The sequence below is a fragment of the Clarias gariepinus genome, chromosome 5, assembly GCF_024256425.1.
Source record: "Clarias gariepinus isolate MV-2021 ecotype Netherlands chromosome 5, CGAR_prim_01v2, whole genome shotgun sequence".
Lineage (NCBI taxonomy): Eukaryota > Metazoa > Chordata > Actinopteri > Siluriformes > Clariidae > Clarias > Clarias gariepinus.
Window position 1 is genome coordinate 11,451,862 of NC_071104.1, and position 22,119 is coordinate 11,473,980.

The 22,119-nt window shown below is 38.6% G+C and overlaps 1 pseudogene; it reads right to left on the reverse strand.

Annotated features, from left to right (window-relative positions):
* Nucleotides 1-13,889: 13,889 nt before the first annotated feature.
* Nucleotides 13,890-17,098, reverse strand: LOC128524010 (E3 ubiquitin-protein ligase TRIM35-like; annotated as a pseudogene).
* Between the last annotated feature and the right edge of the window lie 5,021 nt (nt 17,099-22,119).

The following is a 22,119-nucleotide window of genomic DNA, read 5'->3' on the forward strand; positions in this document are numbered from 1 at the left end:
TGAAAATTCTGCCTGAGAATCGTTGGAGAACAGAAGGTTAATTCGCAAAAGATGATAAGTGCAGTTCATTTACTTAATAAGGTTGGAGGAAGAGTTCTGATGAGATAATGTTAAGCGCCATGTAAAAAAAAAAAACGCAGAACAAATCAAATACTGATAATATCAAAATATAAAAGACACAGACACACACCATGAGCACCAGTGCCGCCATATGTCTGAGATAAGAGCTGGATGAAATAATCCAGTTGCTTTTAAATTCGAGGCAGCTGGTGATCTGAGTCTCATGCAGCTAACAAGCTCACACATCTTGCCTCTCTGTGCACTTTGTTCAGTATTTCTTGCATGCATAAAGATCTCAGCAGTCATTTTAGGAAAAAAAAAAACAATAAAACTGGAGACAGAACAGGCATGACACTTCATTAAAAATGTATCAGATGTACCATTGCCGTCATGCCTGTGCAGCTGCACATCAAAACTGGGCAGCAAGAACATGCATTTAAGAAAACATCAAAGTGTGCCATGTTCTCACACTTGCTGGAACAACGTGTGCTCAAACGCCTCTGTGTAATTACAACCTAATGAGAGACACATTGGTTCTTCTGCCAGCTATCAACTCTTCCTGTTTTTCTTTTTCACCCGTGTTCACCTGGCGTTCTTTTCCTCATTCTTCCTGCGTCTCTGGAAACTGAGTCAGAGAGCACAGAGGGCTGCAGTGAACAAAGGTACACTTGCAAATTGTGAAGGCTGGATATGACTATTAAGTGTCTCCAAATTGCTTCTTCAACGCTCCTTTAAACTGGGCTTGCATGGAGCATAATAGGGTCATCGTGTGCAGTTTTTGTTTTTTAACTAATTGCTTGACACTCATATTTACTTCTAAATTTTTAGTGTTATAACTATTTTTATTCTGTCATAACCGAGAATCAAAATAATGTCCATATTCTTTTAAAAATATGATGTCACTCACTGTGCTTTCTGTGGTTTTTTTTCTTTATTTTTATTACATAAAACAGGGAAATTCCACTTAATTAACAAGCTTTCTAGAGATCTATTTGTTCTCAAGTACAAACACAGAAGCTGAGCAACCTTGATGTAAACGTTGGCTTCAGCTGCCTGGTGGAAATTGGACTCAAATAAACAAATGTAAGACTTGTTAGATTATTGTGCTCACAACCAGACTGTACACAGGAACAAATTAACTAATCTAGTGTAGATAGTGTCTTTAGTGTTTTCTTGTGATGCTAAACCTCAATAGAAACAGCAATAAATCTCTTGAATGCTTCTTTAAACAGGGCTTGCATGGAGCATAATAGGGTCATCATGTACAGTTTTAGTTTTTAAGCTAATCGCTTGACACTCATACTTGCTTGCCCATAAAATCGTAATTTCTACTAATATAACTATTCTTATTCTGTCATAACCCGAGAACCAAATTAATGCACACAATCTTTCAAAAATCGGATGTCACTCACTGTGCTTTCTTTCAGCCCTGCTGCTTCACACACCTGCTGAAGTGAGTTTTTTGGATGGAGAGAGGAGCGAAATAGATTTGGGTGCATGACCGATACTGGTGCATCCGTGACAGTTATTTTTTAGTTAAAACTGTTTTAAGCTCAGTTTGAAGCGAAAACATACGAGGTTCACTGCACGTGAGCTTTGGCATTAATGTAAAATTCTTATACAAAGGTTTTGCAGATACATAAGTGATGCCACCAAATTAAATACATTCTGTTTTCTGACTACAAATGTTAAAGCCCTAAAGCTATAATTATGATGACATCAAAAGAGACAATGGTGATAGGAATTAACTACATACTGTACAGTGGATATGGAAAAGAATCAACTCTTTAAAATAATAAAATCTTGTTTTTTACACCTAAAATTAAGACAGACACAGTTTTAAGTTTTATTCAGCTGTATTTTTCTTGGTGTAACTTTTAAAAACCACTGAAAAATATATCAGAAATAAATAAAAAATAAATTAAAAAAATAAAAATACAGAATTATTGAGTTGGAAAAGGATCGTCCCCTTGTGTCAGTATTTTGTTGACACAAGGGGGCTTTAATTATAGATAAATTAAAGGTAATCTGGGTCATTGTCATTGTCATGTAAACCTTCGCATTGAGAACTTCCTGGCAGAGGGCAGCAGATATTTCTAAAGATTTTGATGGTATTGTGCCCTATCCATTTTTCCTTCTATCCTGACAAGTGCTCCAATCCCTGTTGCAGAGAAACACCAGATAACAGGATATTACCACCTCCATGCTTTACTGGAGGAATGGCGTTATTAGCAGGGTGAGCTGTTTTTGATTTCTGCCAGATATATCATTTAGTGTTGTGGCCAAATTATTCAAATTGTTCTCATCTGACTCTAACCCTTTTTTCCTTTGGGCCACATAATCTACAAGGTGTATTTTTAGTAAGCTCTGTTTGACTACATGCATTTCTTGCAACACTTTCATACAAGTCACATTTGTGATATTGTTGTCCCATGCACACAATGACCACTCTTGCTTATATTGTCATATTGCTAGACGCCTAATCTGACCAGTTTCTTCCTGGCTCATTTATCCATTCTGGACAGACATCATGATTCAGGAAAGTTTTGTGTTGTACCAAATACCCTCCAATTCTTATAATAATAGACCACACTGTGCTTCTAGGCAAAGATAAAGCCTTTGATTTCTTTGGTATTCATCTCATGACTTGTGTCTGTGCACAACTTTATCCTGGAGCTCCTGGAAATCTTGTTTGCTTCAGTTGAACTACCAGGGACTGAAATGCTCTAGGAAAGCTGGACAAAACAAAAACTGTCAGTCTTTATTTCAGGCTGCAAAGCAACAAAATGTGATTATTTTAATTGGAGTGATTATTTTCTATACACACTGTACCAATTCAAAATACACTGCCGGGCCACATGCACTGAACCACCTTTTGCTTTGATTACAGCTGTGGCATCAAGCTTATGTACAGTAATAACATTTATTTTTGTTCATAGTCTTAATATTTCACCAAGATCTTGCATTGATGATGGGAGAGACTGACAGTTATGTAAATCCTTTACCAGCACATCCCAAAGATTCCCAGTGGGGTTAAAGTCTGGACATGCAAATGATGTATCATGTTTCATGAATCACAGTTTGATCATAATGAAATTCAAATTCAATTTTATTTGTCACATACACAGTCATACATAGTATGATATGAAGTGAAATGCTTATACAACTGCTGATGACCTAAAATCTTTGTGAGAAACCAGATCAGAGTGTTTAAGTCCTATGTGGTGTTGTGATTGAGATTCCTTATAGCCTGCGGGAAGAAGCACCTCCTCACTTACCACCCTCTGTAGACCTCGTCCTGCATGGTGCTGTTCCCGAACCAGGTTGTGATGTTCCCCATTAAGATGCTCTCTCTGGTGCAGGAGTATAGGTTCCTAAGCACCTTCAAGGTAAGTCTAAAATTTAAGGATGAGAGTGAAGTTGGTAGTAGCTTTGCAGTCATAGGTGTACAATGAGTACTGCAGGGGGCTCAGAACACAACCGTGAGGGCTCCAGTGCTGAGGGTGACGGAGGCTAAGATATGTCTGCACATCCTTACTACCTGTAGTCTGCCAGTTAGGAAGTTGAAGATCCACTGATGCATAAATGGGTGGAGTCACAGGTGCTCCAGCTTGGTGGTGAACGTGGAGGGAATTGTAGTGTTAAACGGTGAGCTGTAGTCGACGACTTAGAAGAGCATTTTACCATAATTCCCCTTTCTAGAGTCCAGGTGAGTAACTGAAGTATGGAGAAGGTGAGAGATGGCATCATCTGTAGAGTAGTTCAGGTGGTATGCAAACTGCCGTGGATCCAGTGTGTCAGGAAGTGAAGAACTGAGCAGCTGCTTAAAGCACTTCATCACTACCGAAGTCAGGGACAATCGCGTTGTATCCCTGACTTAATCGGGTGAAAACCTTCCCCGATTCTAGTGTCCTGTTCATGCAGAAAAGAACTGGGCCAACTGGATAGCGTGGTCCGGCACTGCTGGGTACAGCCATGTCTCGGTGAAGCAGAGAAGATTATAGTCCAGAATGGCTCTCTGGAACTTTACCCTGGCCCTGAGGTTATCAAGCTTGTTTTCCGGTGACTTGACGCTGGCAAGCAGGATGCTAGGCAAGGGTGTGCAGTGTGCACGGGCTCTCAGCCTGCCCCTGACACCGACTCGTTTCCACCGGGTCCGCCACTATGGGTCGCGTCATTTGTTCTCCCTTAGGATCGCACTCGGCCAACATGGATCCGTGGTTAAAAACCCTGAATTGTGAGTACATTGTAAACCAATAGAAATAAGAGTATCTCTATCATACCTAATGCACTCAATAGTGGATGTTTTACTGGTTTTAAATTACTGGAAGTTTATAAGACAAAAACAAAGAAAAAGAGGTCGGACCAGTCGTGACGGCAGCCAACGTTATGATTTGACTTCAGTAAGCATTTAAGTGACCACCCATCATGCTCATTCAGGATGTTTACCACAATTCTTTTCTATCTTGAATGTTTTATCACATGTTTTTCCTTCAGCATAATGGTTCATGTTTTTCAGTTGTTGTTGACCCAATGTTAACAATCTCCTTTGCTGTTTTCTGAAACAGAGTAGCATCTTTGCAATGACTACAGGATATGTTCTCCGACATGGGTGTTTTTTTTTTTTTTTTTAAAGGAGAAGCTAATAACTGCATCAATAACATTAACATTTTGCAAGATCAACCACATTTATCACTAAAAGAAAGGTTCTTAACTATTTGCTTAGTTAAATCCAGGTAGTAATCCCGGTTAATTATAATCTTATTCTTTGTTCAATAAATGTAAATGTCTCTTTCATTATGAATTAGATTTTAATCATTATGACTTGTTTTTGGTGATAATTAGTAATTGGTAAAGCTACATACCCAATTAATGTTTAGTTAAGTCCCTGAGATACAAATTAGTAAGTATGAGATGGTTAAATCCCTTGGTTTTATCTGTGACGTCTGCATTTTTTTGTTTAAATGATAAACCACATTTACCAGTACCAGTCAAAAGCCTGGAAATATCTTCTAATCACAGGGCCTTTCCTGATTTGAATTTTTTTCTACATTATAAAACAATGCTGAATGCATCCAAAATATGCAATAATCTCCTTTGAACACTTGATATTGATATTTGTCTGCAACTTATGCTCTGTAAAGCCTTTCATAATGGCTCTAATCTGAGGTGTTGTTGATTTGTGATTTTTGATATTTTTCATAAGAAAATAATTAATACAAAATGTAAACTAAAAATAAAACAAATTAACCTGCACACACACACACACGCACACACACACACACACACACACACACACAGACACACACACACACACACACACACGCACATGTGTGTGTGTGTGCAGGTTAATTGACTGGAATTTCCTACAGTCTGCCTGAGCCTTCAGTAATAAACTTAAATCAACTGTTATATTAAACTGATAGGAACCTAACACACAGTATGACTGCAGATCAATCCCTGCTATCCGTTATCACCCAAATAAGGATGGGTTCCCTGTTGAGTATGGTTCCTCTCAAGGTTTCCTTCTATTGCCATTTAAGGGTTTTTTTTTTTTTGCCACCGTCACCCTCTGTGAATTTTCTTCTGAAGGTTTTGCAGATCTGATCCAGAGCTGCTAAAAGCGCTTGCTTGAAGTGCGTTTGTGCCAAAGGATGTTTAACCATGTGCCAAAGGATGTTTCTGTGTGGTTTGTTTGACTCTTTTCATGAATGATTTGGTTTTAAAAATATATATATATTTTTAGCTTATTTTGTTGCACCTGATTACATAAAAAACTCTATACCTTATTGTTGTCCTTTACATTGCTTTATTTGCAAATGTAATTTATTGCATTTTTGTTTTCGGTGTAATACTCACACATAGTCAGAAGTGTGTGTGATGTGAATATACGTGGGAAGAACTTGAGTCACATTCTGTAAACAGAAACTTGTATGCATGGTTAAGAAACAAGCAAAACAATGAAAAAAACTTCTGCTTATACAGGTTTGGATTTTTTTTTACCCCGGATAAAGAATTCAGCAGCACATATACAATGATGCGTGGTATTTCTTAGAGAGTCAATATCACGGTAGAACAATACTGCTGATGAATTGTTTTTCTTTCCTTGAACCCTAGGCTTTGATCAAGTCTCCAATTACTGCTACCTGCTCTACCTTGTAATTAGTTTGAATATATGTCTTATCATTTTGTTTGTCTAGATGGTTTGTGACATTCTAAAATGCTAAAGCGGATACAGCCTTGTTACCTTTGTATCGAGTTACTGTGACTTCGCATTATAATTTATTCCTTATTGTTTCCTGTCTTTTTTTTAATAGTTTGTGTTAGTTGTGACCCCTGCTTGGTTTTCTCTTTCTTCTGAATAATAGTTATAGAGTAGTCTTCACTGAATATGTCTATGTGCTGTCTCCAAAGCCAAACAAAAGCCTTTTTACATACTTGAAACAAAGTAAAGTTCAGATGAGCTACAGATATTGTGATTAACCCTTAAACTCTAGGTTTATTAATCAAGTTTCCATCTCGAAGCATAGTTATTAAGTAACTACAGTAAAAATAATGTATTGAAAGTGAGACATCTCCTGAAAGTTTATTAAGTATGAGTTTTGAGTATAGAATTATTATTATTTTTTTTAAGGGACTCATTTTTGTTTGGTTGTTAATACTTTGCTGTATTGACTCTGCGGGTGGCATGGGGTAGGTTTTCTGCTTCCCAGCACCAGGTCTGTTCCTAAATTTCTCTCTAAATGACCCCTAACTGTGAATGGATTGATGTTCCACCGAAAGTTTATTCCGGTTTCTCCCTCAGAGGTCCTGTGATTGGCTCTAAGCAGGATACCCATAAGAAACACTGTACAATGATATAGCATGGTGCCTGATGGCTGATGAAACCTGTACTATAATACATTGATACAAGTACACTATGATACTATGATACAAAAAAAAGGTACATATGTGGATTTGAATAGTGCATGGCACATGGTTCTCCTACTGTATGTATAGCAGCATGGTACTATGAAACAACAACCAGAATACTGTCGAAAATATCACTGGTATAGCATACCAACAAAGCTAATATGGTACAGTATGTACGAACATATCATAATAGATACCTGCTGAACTATGGAAGCTGCCGTGGTACTCAATAAGTATGATGGAATTCACATAAGTATTGTGGTGCACAGTACCCACTGAAGTGCCACAGTACCTATCCTGGTACTTTATAATGTCCTATGATGCGTCCGATGGTAATGTCTGAAGAACCACAGGGTGATAATATGGTATGTTTTTGTATGTACTACAGTTTATCAGTTTAGCATAGCACATTATAATATATATCATAGTATATTTTCTTAAGGGATCATGCAGTTACTGAAGATGAATGAATGTCTCGGTTTCTCGGTTCCTGTCTTTCCAGACAGAGTTTAACCTTTTCTCCAGTCAGGAACTTGGATCCAGGTCTCACAAAAGAAAAGGGCTCAGAACTGCTTATCTGTATTTGAGAGGTTTTGCAACTTCTGGGTATTCAAAAAGTGTAACATTTAAAGTACAGTATAACAGCTTGGATTAGGTTACACATGTAAGTCTTGGGGGGGAAATGGTATAACTGCAGCAAACATGCACATGAACTATAAATCACTGCTGCTATCTAGTGGCCAAGAGTAGTCTGTAGCTCAGCTTCTGTAACTGCATGCCACGACTGAACAATATGTACCGTAGATCCTATAAATTTGAACAATACCTGATTTATGCATTTGAGGTTGTTATTCATTGTAATGTGCATTACATAAAAACACTTATTTTAATACAATATTATTGCTAAAGTTTATGCCAAATGTCTTTTGAATTTTTGCTGATTCTAAGTAATTATTGATCTAAATCTAAAGAATAAAACTGTACAGAAACATTTAGTTTCTACAGAAAGTTTAGCCATTATTAGCAAACCATGGAGCCATGAAGGGGATGGCCGAAAAACTGTGAGATTGATCTTTGCCACAGTTGCCTCTGGCCTGCTCATTAGGGACAAATTTTAAACTATAAAGTTAAATGTTACATGTGCTAAGTGTGTTAATAAAGAACTAAACTATGGCTTGTTCATTCAGTATAAATTGTAAAACTTTATAGTAAAGAACTGTTAGATATTTGGTATTAGGTATCTTTGGTATTACAAGAATCAGTAGGGTTTATCTTTATGTCTAACTTAAGGGTGAACCATTCATAGAAATTGCAGTCTTTAAGCTATCCAAAGAAGAACATCTACAATCATCTTTAGAGTGTCTGTATGGCACAGCCACCAAAATCTCTTCATTCATGTGGGGCCATCCTCAGCAGCAGTAATTCATTTTCAAGAGATGAGTCCTCCAAGCATATGGGGTAAATAAGAAGATATGGGCCTGGAGTGCAGAAGGAGTCAGGGTAATTGGTAACTCAGAAATATAATGTGAGATATAAATTTTTACCTATATAAAAAGTTTTTGTCTTGTTTTTTTTTTTTTTTTCACTTTGAGAAGGTATAAAAACCTGATTACCTGATTAGGGTAGGAGAATGGACTAGCAAGATGTCTCATCCAGAGATGGGCACTTCTTACCTGCAAAGTAGGTCCAAGTCACATAAAAATAGATACAACCTTAGGAAAGTTAAGTTAGTCCTTAACTGGTATTTATTGATAATAAATGATCTGCCCACATGTCACCCTTTATAATCTGCCCATGTGAGTGCACATAAACAAGCTTCAGTTAGACAAAACGCAGTACCTTGAGTGCTGACTACATCACCTGTTATCCACAACAAATTACTTTCAATAAAAAAATAAAGATTAATATAGCACTCCACAATGCACAATGCACTGTACAGTTATAAAGTAGTTTTATGCAGCACTATGTTTCCCCCTCCATACTGACTGTGGAAGTATCAGGGATGTCTGAAATTCGCTCACACAGATGTGAACCTGTAGCAAAGATAATAGAGTGAGCAAAATTTTTAAAAACACTGTCTTTCAAAGTTTAGTATGGAAATTTAATTTGTGTATGTGTATTATGTGTATAGTAGCAAAGGTATTAAACAGGAGAATACAGGTTCTATTTGGCCTAAAAGTTAACTGAATAACTGAATTCATTTGTATTACAATATAATAACCAGGCCCGGAGTGGCTAATCGGGAGGACCGGGACAATTCCCGGTGGGCCGGTCTGATGTTTGGGCCGCAAGGGCCGGTGTCTAATTCTTTTCTTCTTCTTCTTCTTTTTTTTTTTTATTACATTTTTTTCGTGGGCCAGCCCATTGCTCAGTCATGGCATTAGGTTGATCATACGCTGCTACCGCTGTCCCTGTGCCGCCTCCAGTGGTGGCTCTTTTGTTTATAAAAAAGAAAAATAAATGCCTGTATTATTGGCAGACGCACCCTGACGTAACGCGTCGGTGCACTGGGTCAGCGCCAGGTCAGCGCAGCAGAGTTCTCCTGGCCGGATCAGCTGTTGAAAGATGGAAAGTAGAAAGAGCAAAGGTGGCGCGGAGAAAGCAAGAATTAAAAAGAGGAAAGCTCTGGAAACAGACGCAGCTAAATGTGCCAAAATTGGCACCTTTTTTACTAAAACGAGCTCGCAGTTTCTAGCACCACATGAGGACGATAAAACGGGTAAGGAAAGATGTTGAACTTTAACTCCAAACCACAGTTCAACTTAAAGGTTGGATATGATATATGAACACGATAGCGGCGGCATCTGTGTGTTTAGGTTGAAGTTACAATAATACAAAAAATATTTCCAGCCGCTGGGTTGTCAGGTTTTCTGCTGATACGTCCAGTGATGAATTTATTGTAGAGGAGTTTAACTGACAGCTAACGTTAGCAAGTGAGTTAGCTTACAGATCCAGGAGGAAAGTAACATTAGCCGTTTCTCAATGACAGATATTTAATTCTAGAGTATTCTTTTATTTCTTAGTTTTACAAATAATTATAATTATAAAGTCAATGAATTGTGTGTTGTTGTGGCATATAACAAAACGTTATACCATTTAAACGATAGTGGCCTATAATGTGACGCCACATAACAGGGAAACTTTGTCTTTTAGCTCCTCAGAAGCTAGATCCAGCACCATGCACCAGCCATGAGCCTGCAAATCCAGAGTGGAAAGGTAGGAATAGGCTACGCACTGAGTGAATAACTGAATATTATTAGAATTAATATAATATATATATGGTGTATGGTGTAGACCTGCCATATATGAAATGTGCCCTGAAATGCTAGATGATTCAGCACTACATTAACGAAACTGACCTAAATTGATCAGAAAACTTTGTAAAAGGGAGAGATTTGTGCTGAGAATCATGACCATTGTCATAATATGATTTGGTGTCAGAATCAGAGCCAGGAGCCAGTCGTGATGAGAGGGTTGCTTCTGTCAGTATGGAAGAAAGAGGTGAGCTGCTGTAACAGGATGTGTGAACAAGCAAGCATTAGTTCCAGTATAACCACTTACTATGCCCAAACAAAAGTCGTGACCCATGTATTTACATTGAAAGGGAATATGATTAAAGTCATTCAACAATAGAACAATTTGCACTATTGTAGACTTAACATGTAAGCTTAAAATTACATGATTTTAATAATAATAGGTTGTGATCTAAAGTGGGCCGGTCTGAGGCATGAAACTCCAGGGCTGAAAATGAGTCCCACTCCGGCCCTGATAATAACCATTTTTAAAAACTAGCAATGATTTGACTTTTGAAGACTTTTTTTTTCCAATGTGTCAGACAAAAAAAGAGTCCATAGCAACAAGAGTTTGTTTCTCAACATGTAAATCTACAGGAAGCATGTCCCTCCAAGTTCACAAATAATCATTTATATGGTTTCATAGGTGTCAGTGCATTTAAAATACAACAATATAGCTATATTTAAATAGTCAATATATACATTTTTTATATCCCATAACTTGCAGAGTACTAAAGCGCCACTGATAAATACTTTTAGGTTTATAAAATATAAAATCACCTAATTGCACCTTAGGAAAGATAAATTGCTTTCTCAACTAGATTTTTTTTAGTTTATTCATTTTGTGTCTATAAAGTTTTCAAGAACACAATGTTACTTCTTGTCTTAACAAATTCCACTGCAAGAAGTCGGGCCACCAATAGTAATTCATACAACATTTATCTAGTTGGAGTTTTTACAATGTGGTATGGGAAAAGGAGCAGATCTGAGAGACTCATTGATCTAGAGTATTACGGTGAACTGGTAAAGTATGTTTAGAAGCTGTCTTCCCCGCTCTTATTGCACTAAATATGCATGTACTTTATACATTATGTGACTGTGACCATTCCTAACTGTTATCACCCTTTTCTTCGCTCTCCCTCTGTCTCTCTGTCTACACATGCCTCTCCTGAGCTGCCAGTGATCCAGACCCCCTCTGCCCTCTGGACCTACTGTATGTGACTCATCCTGGTGCCCCACTTCTGGGTGTCACATGGAGGCCCCATGTGGTCTGCTCGGGATGCGTGTGGTGACTGGGAACGGTTTCCGACAGTCGTCCTAAGCCTCCAATAACGAATTGGACTTCATATTATATTAAAATTATATTCAATTTTCAGCTGCCTAACACTCAGTGTGACTGCGAAACAATTCTTGTTTTCCATTATTACACCCAAATGAAGATACTGTAGATTCCATGTTGATGCTGGTTCCCCCATCCTTTTTTCTTGCCACCATCGCGCATGGCTTGTTCATCAGGGACAATCTGATCATTTTGATTAATACATATATTCTTACATTTCATAACACATTTACATAATTTTCTTTTGATTCTGTAGAGCTGCTTTGCAACAACAACCAATTTTAAAAGCCTTGTATTGTAACACCTGGGCCACCGCGGCCGCAGGGAGGAAGATCGGGCTCTCTGGACTACTGAGCCGCTGCTTTGTCTCCCCCTGGTGTGTCTGTGTGTGTATGTGTTTCGTTATTATTACTAAATTAGTGTCACCTGTGTCTCCCTTATGTGCTCCCCTATTTAAGCCAGTCGACCCCGTAGCTCCCTGTCCGTCCACCGTTCTGTGTGTAAGAAATCTGTCTGAGTTAAACCTTAAATACCAAGAGTCCTTTACATGTTTCTCAGGAGTGAACCGACAATGAAGTCGCGGGTCGAAAACCCACATCCTTGTTTCCAAGAAGGACAAAGACATTCTGGGTTTTGTTTAAAAAGACTTTTGGTTTCTAGTAGAAGATTAAATAAAATACTCTTGGTTATTTTACCTGCGTTTGTGTCCGACATCCTTTGTACCAGAATCATGACATGTACAGTATAAAACAAAAATCTAATCAAAACTCTTGGCATAATCAAAATGATGTCCATGCAAAAAAAATGTCCATGCATTTTTCAAAATAAAAACATTTAAAAATTAAAATGCTTAAATCCCTCCACCCGAGCTTTATTTCACTTTGTTAAAAAATAATGGCACCATGATTTCAGAGTTGTTTTAAGTTAAACAGATGACTTTGTGGGTTACTACTAAGTTATGACCTATTAGGTCTATGACTTATGACAAAAATTTACTACCTGTCTACAATTCTTGTTTTTGTTTGAATGGACCTTATGACAATAATTGTATAGACACTTTACTCTAGGTTGTGAAAGTGCTGCTTTGTGAACATGTGTGAAAGACTTCCTTTCATGCGAGTGGTGCTTTGCAGTCATGTAGATGAGTCATTCCAATTCCGCCAAACTTTTACAGACCTAATCGCATTAAATGCACCACTGACTACAGATAAATTCCCAGAAATCCAGTGATTATCCAGTTACCCCTAAAGGGCACCTTGCAGCCATGGACTCTTTTGTTCTCTTTGGTTCATCATTGTGTTCAGACATTATTTCCCATCTTGCACTTTTTCAGGGTAATTGTTTTTACCTGTACCTAGTTTATTACCCTGATTAGTACCATTATTTAAGTTTTATAGTTTAGTTAAAGTCAGTGACTTGCATCTTTTGTAGTTATGCTGTGATTATTTTTTGTGCCATCCTGTGTTTAAGCTAGTTTTGTATCATAGCCTGGATTATTTTTGGTTCTTACTGTATGTTTGTTTTTCTTTGTTAAAAGTCTGAACATCTGCGATTGTGCCCTGCCTGCATCCATCTAATTCTGACAATAAGTATATCTGTAGAGAGAGCAAGCAAAGATTATATAAATTATAATAAAGTTATAAAAGAAGGATGTAACCCATAGACAGTTGGAAAATGAGGCTTTGTTTCATATTGCACATACCACAATCATTAAACACTAGCCACACCCATTATGTTTCAATTGGTTTAAACCTCCAGGACCGAGACTATCTTTAGTAAACAGATCAAATTTTTAGCCTCTTTTTTATTCTAAAGGTTTTTGTACAGTTAAGCATGTTTGTTCTAATTGATAAAATACTGTGCTCAAAGCAGAACTGTACTGTTACTGGATGATTTCACATTACATAAATGCATGATTAAATTTGTGTCCCTTTGCTGATAACATGGCCTTTCTAGCTAGGATGTTATAGTATGAACAATTGTTAGACTTTCTTTCAACTGTTAAATTTAGTAAAAAGATTTTAAAAACATCAACATTAAATAATATATTTCAGACATTAAAATTGAACATCAAAACAAACTTTTTTGTTGATTTTTATTTCATCCTGTGTTTTTTTTGTTGTTGTTTTTGAAAGACACTGTGTGCTGTGTAATTTTTTTAACTTGCATTATTTTTATTTTATATTTCTTTATTTCAAGTTATGTCATAATTTCCCCCAAAAAAATTCAGTTAATTTATATTAACAACTTGAAACCCTTGTCACAATTAACTATTCAGTGTTTATTTAAAAACAAACTTTCATAAAGAATATAAATCTTTTAATGTGCTGTATTTCATTAATAAACTTTAACTGAACTCTTACAGATCACTGAAGTGGGAGGAGCTTTACAGGGGATTCTTGACCAACAACATTTAGTAATGGCAGTAATTTGTTGGTAAATGTGTGTGTAAAAGTGTGTATGTGTGTGTTAGTGAGAGGGTCGGAGAATGTCAGTTTTCCTCTGTCCCAGTCCAGTTGCACTCTGATCCTCTGGAGTTTCTGGGCCACTGAGAGGAGAGTGACTGTGTGTGGTGTAGAACGTGCTCTATATTTACCATCAAAATACCACACACACCAGATTCCACTTCTGGAGAATACACCCCCCTTCCTCTGAGCAGATTCTGTCATCACACCCACAAACCACAGTGTACAGTCTCCAACTTCAACATCCCAGCCGTGTGTCCCTGAGTTGAAGCCTTCAGAGCCCAGGATACACACACATTTATCAAATCTCTCTGGATTATCAGGAAGTTTCTGTTTACCTTGGAGTCTCACACTAGTCAGATCATCAGATACAATAAAATCAGGATGAGCAGTGTTGGGGTCCAGAGTTACAGGTACTGAAAACACACACACACACACACACACACACACACACACACACACACACACACACACACACACACAGTTTGTTTTAATAGCGCTAGGCTAACGTAAACATTATGTTATGAGTCATTCCAATTCCGCCAAACTTTTACAGACCTAATTGCACTAAATGCACCACTGACTACAGATAAATTCCCAGAAATCCAGTGATTATCCAGTTACCCCTAAAGGGCACCTTGCAGCCATGGACTCTTTTGTTCTCTTTGGTTCATCATTGTGTTCATGGATATAGCTAACCTTTGCCGAAAGCCTAGAAATAACTCAAAAAAGATGAATTAATAAACATATACAACCTATCAACATGCTGTGTGCACTTTTCATTGTGAAGAAGACTCAGTGATTCTTCTCATTGCATCTTCTAGCCTGAGTCGTTTGTTCTTTTGTCACGTGACTCACATAGACGCTTTGCAGTGCAATAGATTCAAATGAAATTCTGTTCTGTTTTGTTCTGAATTCCTGTTTATTGTCCTTAGGGGCATTGTAATATTTTCACAACTGGAACTATAGCCGATACCACATAGTGTTTTTAACAAAGGCAGGAAAAACTGAAAAAAAAAAAGTGTTTTCCTGAGCATTTAGTACAGCAGGCATGCACACGCATGCGCGCGCACACACACACACACACACACACACACACACACACACACACACACACACACATACTGTACAGACATTATTAGGGCTAGGCTAACAAACATTACATTAGCATGGCACAAGCTACACCAATCAAAGCCTTTCATAATTAAAGTACCCTTACATTACATTTAATCAAAATGGAAGGTGAGCACCTTATTATGTAAAAAAATAAATAATATAATAATAATAATAATAATAATAATAATAATAATAATAATAATAGAAATCTGATATTTAACACATCACAAAAATAAAACTCCATTGTTATTAACAAACATGTTATTGTTAATAACAACAGCAGGAAAAATCTACACTTTGTTTCAATAGCGCTAAGCTAACTTAGCTAGCAGGAAACTAGCTAATATTTGCATAAACCAAAGAATTAAACTATAAATAAAATAAAATAAATGTAACATTTTTTTTAAGAATTATAACTAATGCACTTTAAACATTGAACAGTCATATTGACAAAAAGAAATCTTACTGTATTGAACAGTGTGCTGCATCTTCTCCCAGACTCTGAACCTCAGGTTGGCCAGATGTTTTGCCACATGGATCAGTGCTCCTGAAAGCTCCTCTGGATGCTGCAGTGTACACTGGGCTCTGCAAAAACATTCAGGAGTCAGTGTTGCTGTGGGTTTGGATTCACACAGAGAACGAGAGAGACAGGAACCACATCACTCACCTTTTCACTGTGGACTTGTAGTTCTGTAAAACAACAAAGCAAACATTAGTGGATATGATTTACATTTTTACACCACTTAAATCTGATGATGGAAGTTTTACTCTCTCACAGTATAAATACTGACTAAATGATCCTCACTTGTAAAAACGAGACGTCTTCAGCTCTCATCTCCTCTTCTACGGCTCTGATTGTGTCTGAAAGAGATGATATGTCTCTGCTCAGCTTCTCAATCTTCTCCTTCATCATCTGACTCTTCTGCTCCTCTTCCTCTCTCAGTGCAGCGATCCTGGCTGCCTCTTCATCTTGTAGAAACTGGTGAAGCTTCTCAAACTCCTCCTGGATCTGCTGCTCTGTGTGTTGGGCCTGAATCTGCAGTGAAGAGAAAAATTAAATTAAATATAACTGATTATACATTGATTAAAAAAAATATATTTATAAAATTAAAATCATGTTATTGATTCTAACCTTTATATGTTCTGCTGTTAGACTCCAGTTCAGTTTACAGTCTTTAAAGACCTTTAGTTTCTCCTGTAGGGGCGTCAGTGCAGTTTTGAGATCCTCCTAAAACAAATCAACACGAAGACACTGTGTTTCAAAAACAATGTAAAAGTAATAGTTATACAGGTTGATGCTTCAGATGATGAAAATCTGCATATACTAAAATGTCAGTCTCACAGGATTGGTAGTTATCATATAACTAAACTAATCAAATTTAACTAAAATGTAATTTTTGGCAAAGAAAATGTCCTTCTCAATCCTTTGTCATATAAAACATTATCTTACATGTATATAATATTTACCTTACAGTCTGTTACTGCCTCGTCAATGGGGCGGAATTTGTGGTCTGTGTGTTTTCTTGAAGTCTGACACACTAAACACACAGGCTGTTGATCGTCAAGACAGAAGAGTCTGAGTTTCTCACTGTGCAGACTGCAGACTGTTTCACACACTGATGAAGATCTCTGACTTCTCTCGTCTAAAAAGGTCTCACACAGGTTCTTTAACACCAGGTTTGTGGGAGGTGTTTCTAGAGATGACTTTCCTCTACAAACAGGACATTCTCTGGATGCTTTGGCCTCCCAGAACAGTTGCAAACACTCTTTACACACACTGTGACTGCAGAGCAGAAGAACAGGATCCTTGAAGATTTCACAGCACACAGGACAGGACAAATCCTCCTCTGAAAACTTAAAAGCCATTTTAATTTGCTGATGTCGTTCTCTATTCCAAATCCTCAGAGTTTCACATTCACCTTGGTAAAAAAAAAAAAAAATCACATTTTGACTTTAGGTTTGTTTCAGAAAAAAAAAACATAATTTTGTTGGTTCAGTTAATAAACACTTTCTTTTTTCTGGTAAAAATGAGCCAAGAAACAAACTAACCTCATCGGAGCAGAACTGTTTATGAAGGACTGCAGTCATCTCAGACTTGTCACTTACAGTAGGAAATAGGTGGAGTTTTAAAGACAAATGCAACATGTTGCAGTCATCATTTACATGAGAAGCAGCACAAATTACTTACTTAAATGTGCAACAGTGCTTACTTAGACGTACATTTTTATTCCTTGCTTGTACAAATATGAACATATCAAGAAAGTGGTTAAAATGATTGAATTAAGCTATGGTGTTAGCATAAAGTTATCATGTTGCTGAGAATACCATCTAATAAACTGACTTCCTGTTGTGAAATGTATGATTGTGATCATGTACAGTATATGAATCATTCAAATGTTGAACACAAACTATTATGCACACTGATGCACACTGTTTGACCACTGACAGCTGAGGAATTCCCAGAAGCTTTGGTAATAATTTATTCAGTCAACTTTTCGGACGTTTTAGTACAGCACTCTGCAAATAACTTCTGTGAATTCTGCTCCTTGAGAAGGGTGTCTATGATCATGTTCCAACTGAACAACTGTCAAGTCGGAAGGCTTCCCCACGTTTTTTTTCCCCAGTTTATCCATGCCATATAAACAAATAAAGTTACAACAACTTTTGCTCATTTTGTAATATCTATTTACTTGTCCTTCTGTTGCCTGCTTTTACTAATTGTTGTAATTTAATTTTAAACAACTTTAAATAAGAGAGGAGGGTGGCTACTGTGTAGGACAACATTCACACACACGACCACACACACATTGGTGCATGCACAAACAGACACATGATGTGTGCTTGCACCAACACACATATGCACACACTAACGAAAATAATGCTCTGTCAGAAAACTTCTTTAACAAGGAATCTCTCTAATCACACTCACGTGCGAGTACACATACTGTACTAATGAGCAATGCACGCGCACTGAGGCTGAGCATGGGAGACGATTACATATAAATCCAGCAGCGCACACGAGAGAAGAATCATTGGCTCAATTATTACGTGATGCTCGGCAGACAAAGCGCATCCGTACTACTCGTAAATCACTCGATTATTAAGTTCAACATTTTAGTCGTCTTGCAAAATGCTCGCAGACCAAGTTACTCGCAATCCAAGGTTCCACTGTATATGCGATGATGCAATGTAGTTCTCAGAGACTCAGTATTATGGTAGGGTCAATACAGTTGATTGTTTTTCTTTCCTTGAACCCTTCGCTATCAAGTCTCCAATTACCTGCTACCTGTTCTACCTTGTAATTAGTTTGAATATAAGTCATAAGATTTTGTTTATCTAGCTGGTTTGTAATATTTTGCAAGTGCCAAATGGGTTAGTGCCTACCTGTGTACTCCATTACTCTGACTTAGCATTATAATTCATTTCTTATTGTTTCCTAATTTCCTGTTTTGCTGTATAGTTTGTATTAGTTGTGAACCTTGCTTGTTTTTTCTTCTTCTTCTTCTTCTAAAAAAGTGTTATGCAGTGGATAAAGTTTATTACTAGGCCACCAGTGCCCGCGGTATATAGTACAATGTATAAAGTACTTATTAGCTGCTGTATTACATGTACCACACTATGGTACATGCACATAGTTCTTCTATGTAGAGGAGTATGGTTCATTCCACTACCTCAAATTATTACCACAGAATGTTGAAAACGCATTATGTTGTTGTGTTGTGTTGTCACTCTTGTTTGCACACTTGCACATGCTATTTATGTTATTTTATTTTTTTAGTATAGGCCCTAGATAGTTTTTTGTTAATTCATAATGCTAATCTGGTTTGTCTCAGTCAGCCAGCAAATTAGATTTCTTAGTTGATTAGCTAGTTAGTTTTTAGTTAATTTATGTTGTTAATTTATGTTGTAAATTTATGTTGTATGTAGCACCTTGGCCCTGGAGGAACATTGTTTCGTTTCATTGTGTACTAAACTGTACTGTATATGGTTGAAATGACAATAAAAGCCTACTTGACTTGACTTGACTTGATGGGATTATGAAACATATACCAATATACTTAAAAAAAAAATAGGTAATACATGTTATGGTACTTCTTCAGATGCCACAGCACACCATCCAGAGAGCCTGCAAAGGCACACTCCAAGAGGCGAGAACCTCTCCAATGGCGCAAGTGGTCCCAAAACCCAGGTGGTAATATTGTTAATGACATTAATTTTATAGAAGATCGGTGGACAATTATTTAGGTTCCCTTTCAAAAGCTACACTCGATGCTGTGTGAAAGCGCTATGGGAAACGTTTCGTCGTGACTGGTTGTGAAGCACATGTGTGTCAAACATGCCAACATTTTTGGCATATATAACCTCGGTCAGGTGACATCATTCGATTAGGTGCACCTAGAGGTTATAAATAGGCATGAACCGGAAACATCCTCAGATCTTTTCGTCTTCAGGATCTGCTTAGTGAGTGAGCGTGTGTGCAAGCACTTTTTAAAGAAAGCAAAAAAAGGAAGTGTCTTATTACTCACCAGCAAGATGACAGAGTTAGACATGAGTCCGTCCCTCCGTGTAGAAGAATATCTCGCTGAGGGCGATTTCCTCGCTTTCTGTTTTCAGTGTTTTGGGGAAGAGCACGCTATCTCCGGTTTAAGGGAGCAGGTAAGTATTGCGATTTCTCCCTATTAAAGTCCTTCGCGCTCGGGTTCGGCGGTTTTTAAAAAAACGAACCGCAAGCCACGACGCATTTTTTGCGTGCATATCTGGCGGAAGAGCACGAGACAGAATTTTCCTTTTCTATCGCTCTCTCGCCGGATCGTGAGCCTTTACCTTCCACTTCTAAAGCGCGCTTCTGCGCTTCTTGTGAAGGGGGGAAGAACTTTCTCTCTTGCTTTCGTGGAGATGGAAACTATCACTTCAGAGCGCTCCTCTAATGATGAGCCAGTGTGTTAGTTGTTGTTAAAGGTGGTAACGCGCGGTCTAATGCGTACACCTCGATTCGCCTTAAAAATAAATAAACGTTGAAGGTCAGACGACAGGTGCCTGTCAGGTGACAGGAGGATGATGATGGCCTCAATGATGGCCCCTCCCCTTCTTGGCAACCTCCATGAGTTAACTCTTTCATGGAATAAGTCGTATTTATCCAGTGTTTTTATGCTATTGACATCGATTTGTTCCAATGTCATTGATAAAAGCGCGGTCCTTTATGATGAGGTCCCCGATCAGAGAGACGCTTGCGGGCTATCTCTCTCCTGGGAGCTCATCCTTCCGGGAAAAATCCCCACTCCCCACCAAGCGCTAGACTAACATCTTTGTTGGTGGGAAGATATTTTTAACAGGCAGCGGGTAGGCCTGGTGCTGTCCTGCACACAAGGGCTTTGCAGACATACCAGACTGACCTACTGAGAGCTGAGCACTGGCACGAGACCGTGGTTCAATCTTCGCCACCACTGGTCATTCGGGGAGCAGCGGTCTCCAGCGAAATGTTAGGTGTTCAGTCCCTTTTTTCCCACCGTCCCGCCTGTTTGGCGATGCCGTTAACTCCACTAGGTTCGTGAGGCGAAGTTATATGAACAAGCCTTCAGGAAATTCCTTCCTCACCGTGCTCAAAAGTCGGGCTTGTCGGCCACCCAGTCTCGACCGGGTCTGACTCTCGTGAGGCGTGAAGCACACAAGGAGAGTGTTTTGAGCCGGGCACAATTTTTTGATTTTCGCGGGCTGAACCGCTATCTAAAAATAAATAAATACAGCTTCAAGATGTTGACTGTCAAAGTGATTGTTCTCAAATCCTACCAAGCAATTGATTTGTGACAATCAATGTGAAGGACGAATACTTTGATATAGAAATATTGCCACAACACAGGAGGTTCCTGAGGTTCGCTTTCGGGGGCGAAGCTTACCAGTATCGGGTCCTTCCATTTGGTCTAGCTCTCTCAACTGGCTGGCCCAGTCTCAGTGGCTAGCGCTTCGACATCAGGATGTCGTCCTACAGTAGCTCATTTTTGTTTCTTAGGATTGAGACCCAACGCCACGAAAAGCGTGCTTTTTCCTGTTCAGAGGACAACTTATTTGGGTGTCACATGGGATTCGATCGTAAGGCGGGCACAGCTGTCTCCCACTCGTGTCGAATCCATTCTCAACACCTTCAAGGAAACCAAGCTAGACCAGAAAGTGACTGTTCGTCACTTTCAGAGATCTTTAGCTCTCATGAGAGCTGCATTCATGGTGATACCTTTGGGCCTTCTGCACATGAGAGCATCTCAGTTGTGGCTAAGAACCAAGGGATTTCACTCAAGGGCCAATCCCCAATAAGGGTTATGCGCAAGGGGCTTCACACCCTTTCTATGTGGTTCAGACCCCGGTTTCTGACTATGGGTCCCACTCTAAGTCCGTCTTGTCATCGCAGGATGCTAAGAGCAATCATTTCGAGGCAATTAATGTGCTGCGCTAGAAGATGACCTCCCCAGCTCCCTTGGGCTGGACGGTCATCTAAGACCGCACCCCAGCCCAAGGGAGCTGGAGAGGTCATCTTCTAGCGCGGCACATTAATTGCCTCGAAACAATTGCTCTATTTCTGGCCCTGAAGCACTTCCTCCAGCAGTTGAGAGGCTACCATGTCTTAGTGCGGGTGGACAACACTATGGTAGTTAATCGCCAGGGCGGACTGCGCTCGCGCCGCTTGAATAAGCTAGTGGACCAGGTTCTGCTTTTGGCACAGGACAAGTTCCTGTCCCTCAGGGCGATTTACATTCCAGGGCATATGAATGTGGGAGCAGATGTACTGTCTAGTCAAGCTGTGACACATGGGGAATGGAAACCCCACCCTGAAGTAGTCAGTCAATCTGGGAGAGATTTTGTGTAGCAGAGGTGGACCTCTTTGCCTCACAAGAAACAGCAAATGTCCCCTTTACTACTTTTTGACTCTTCCAGCTCCCCTGGG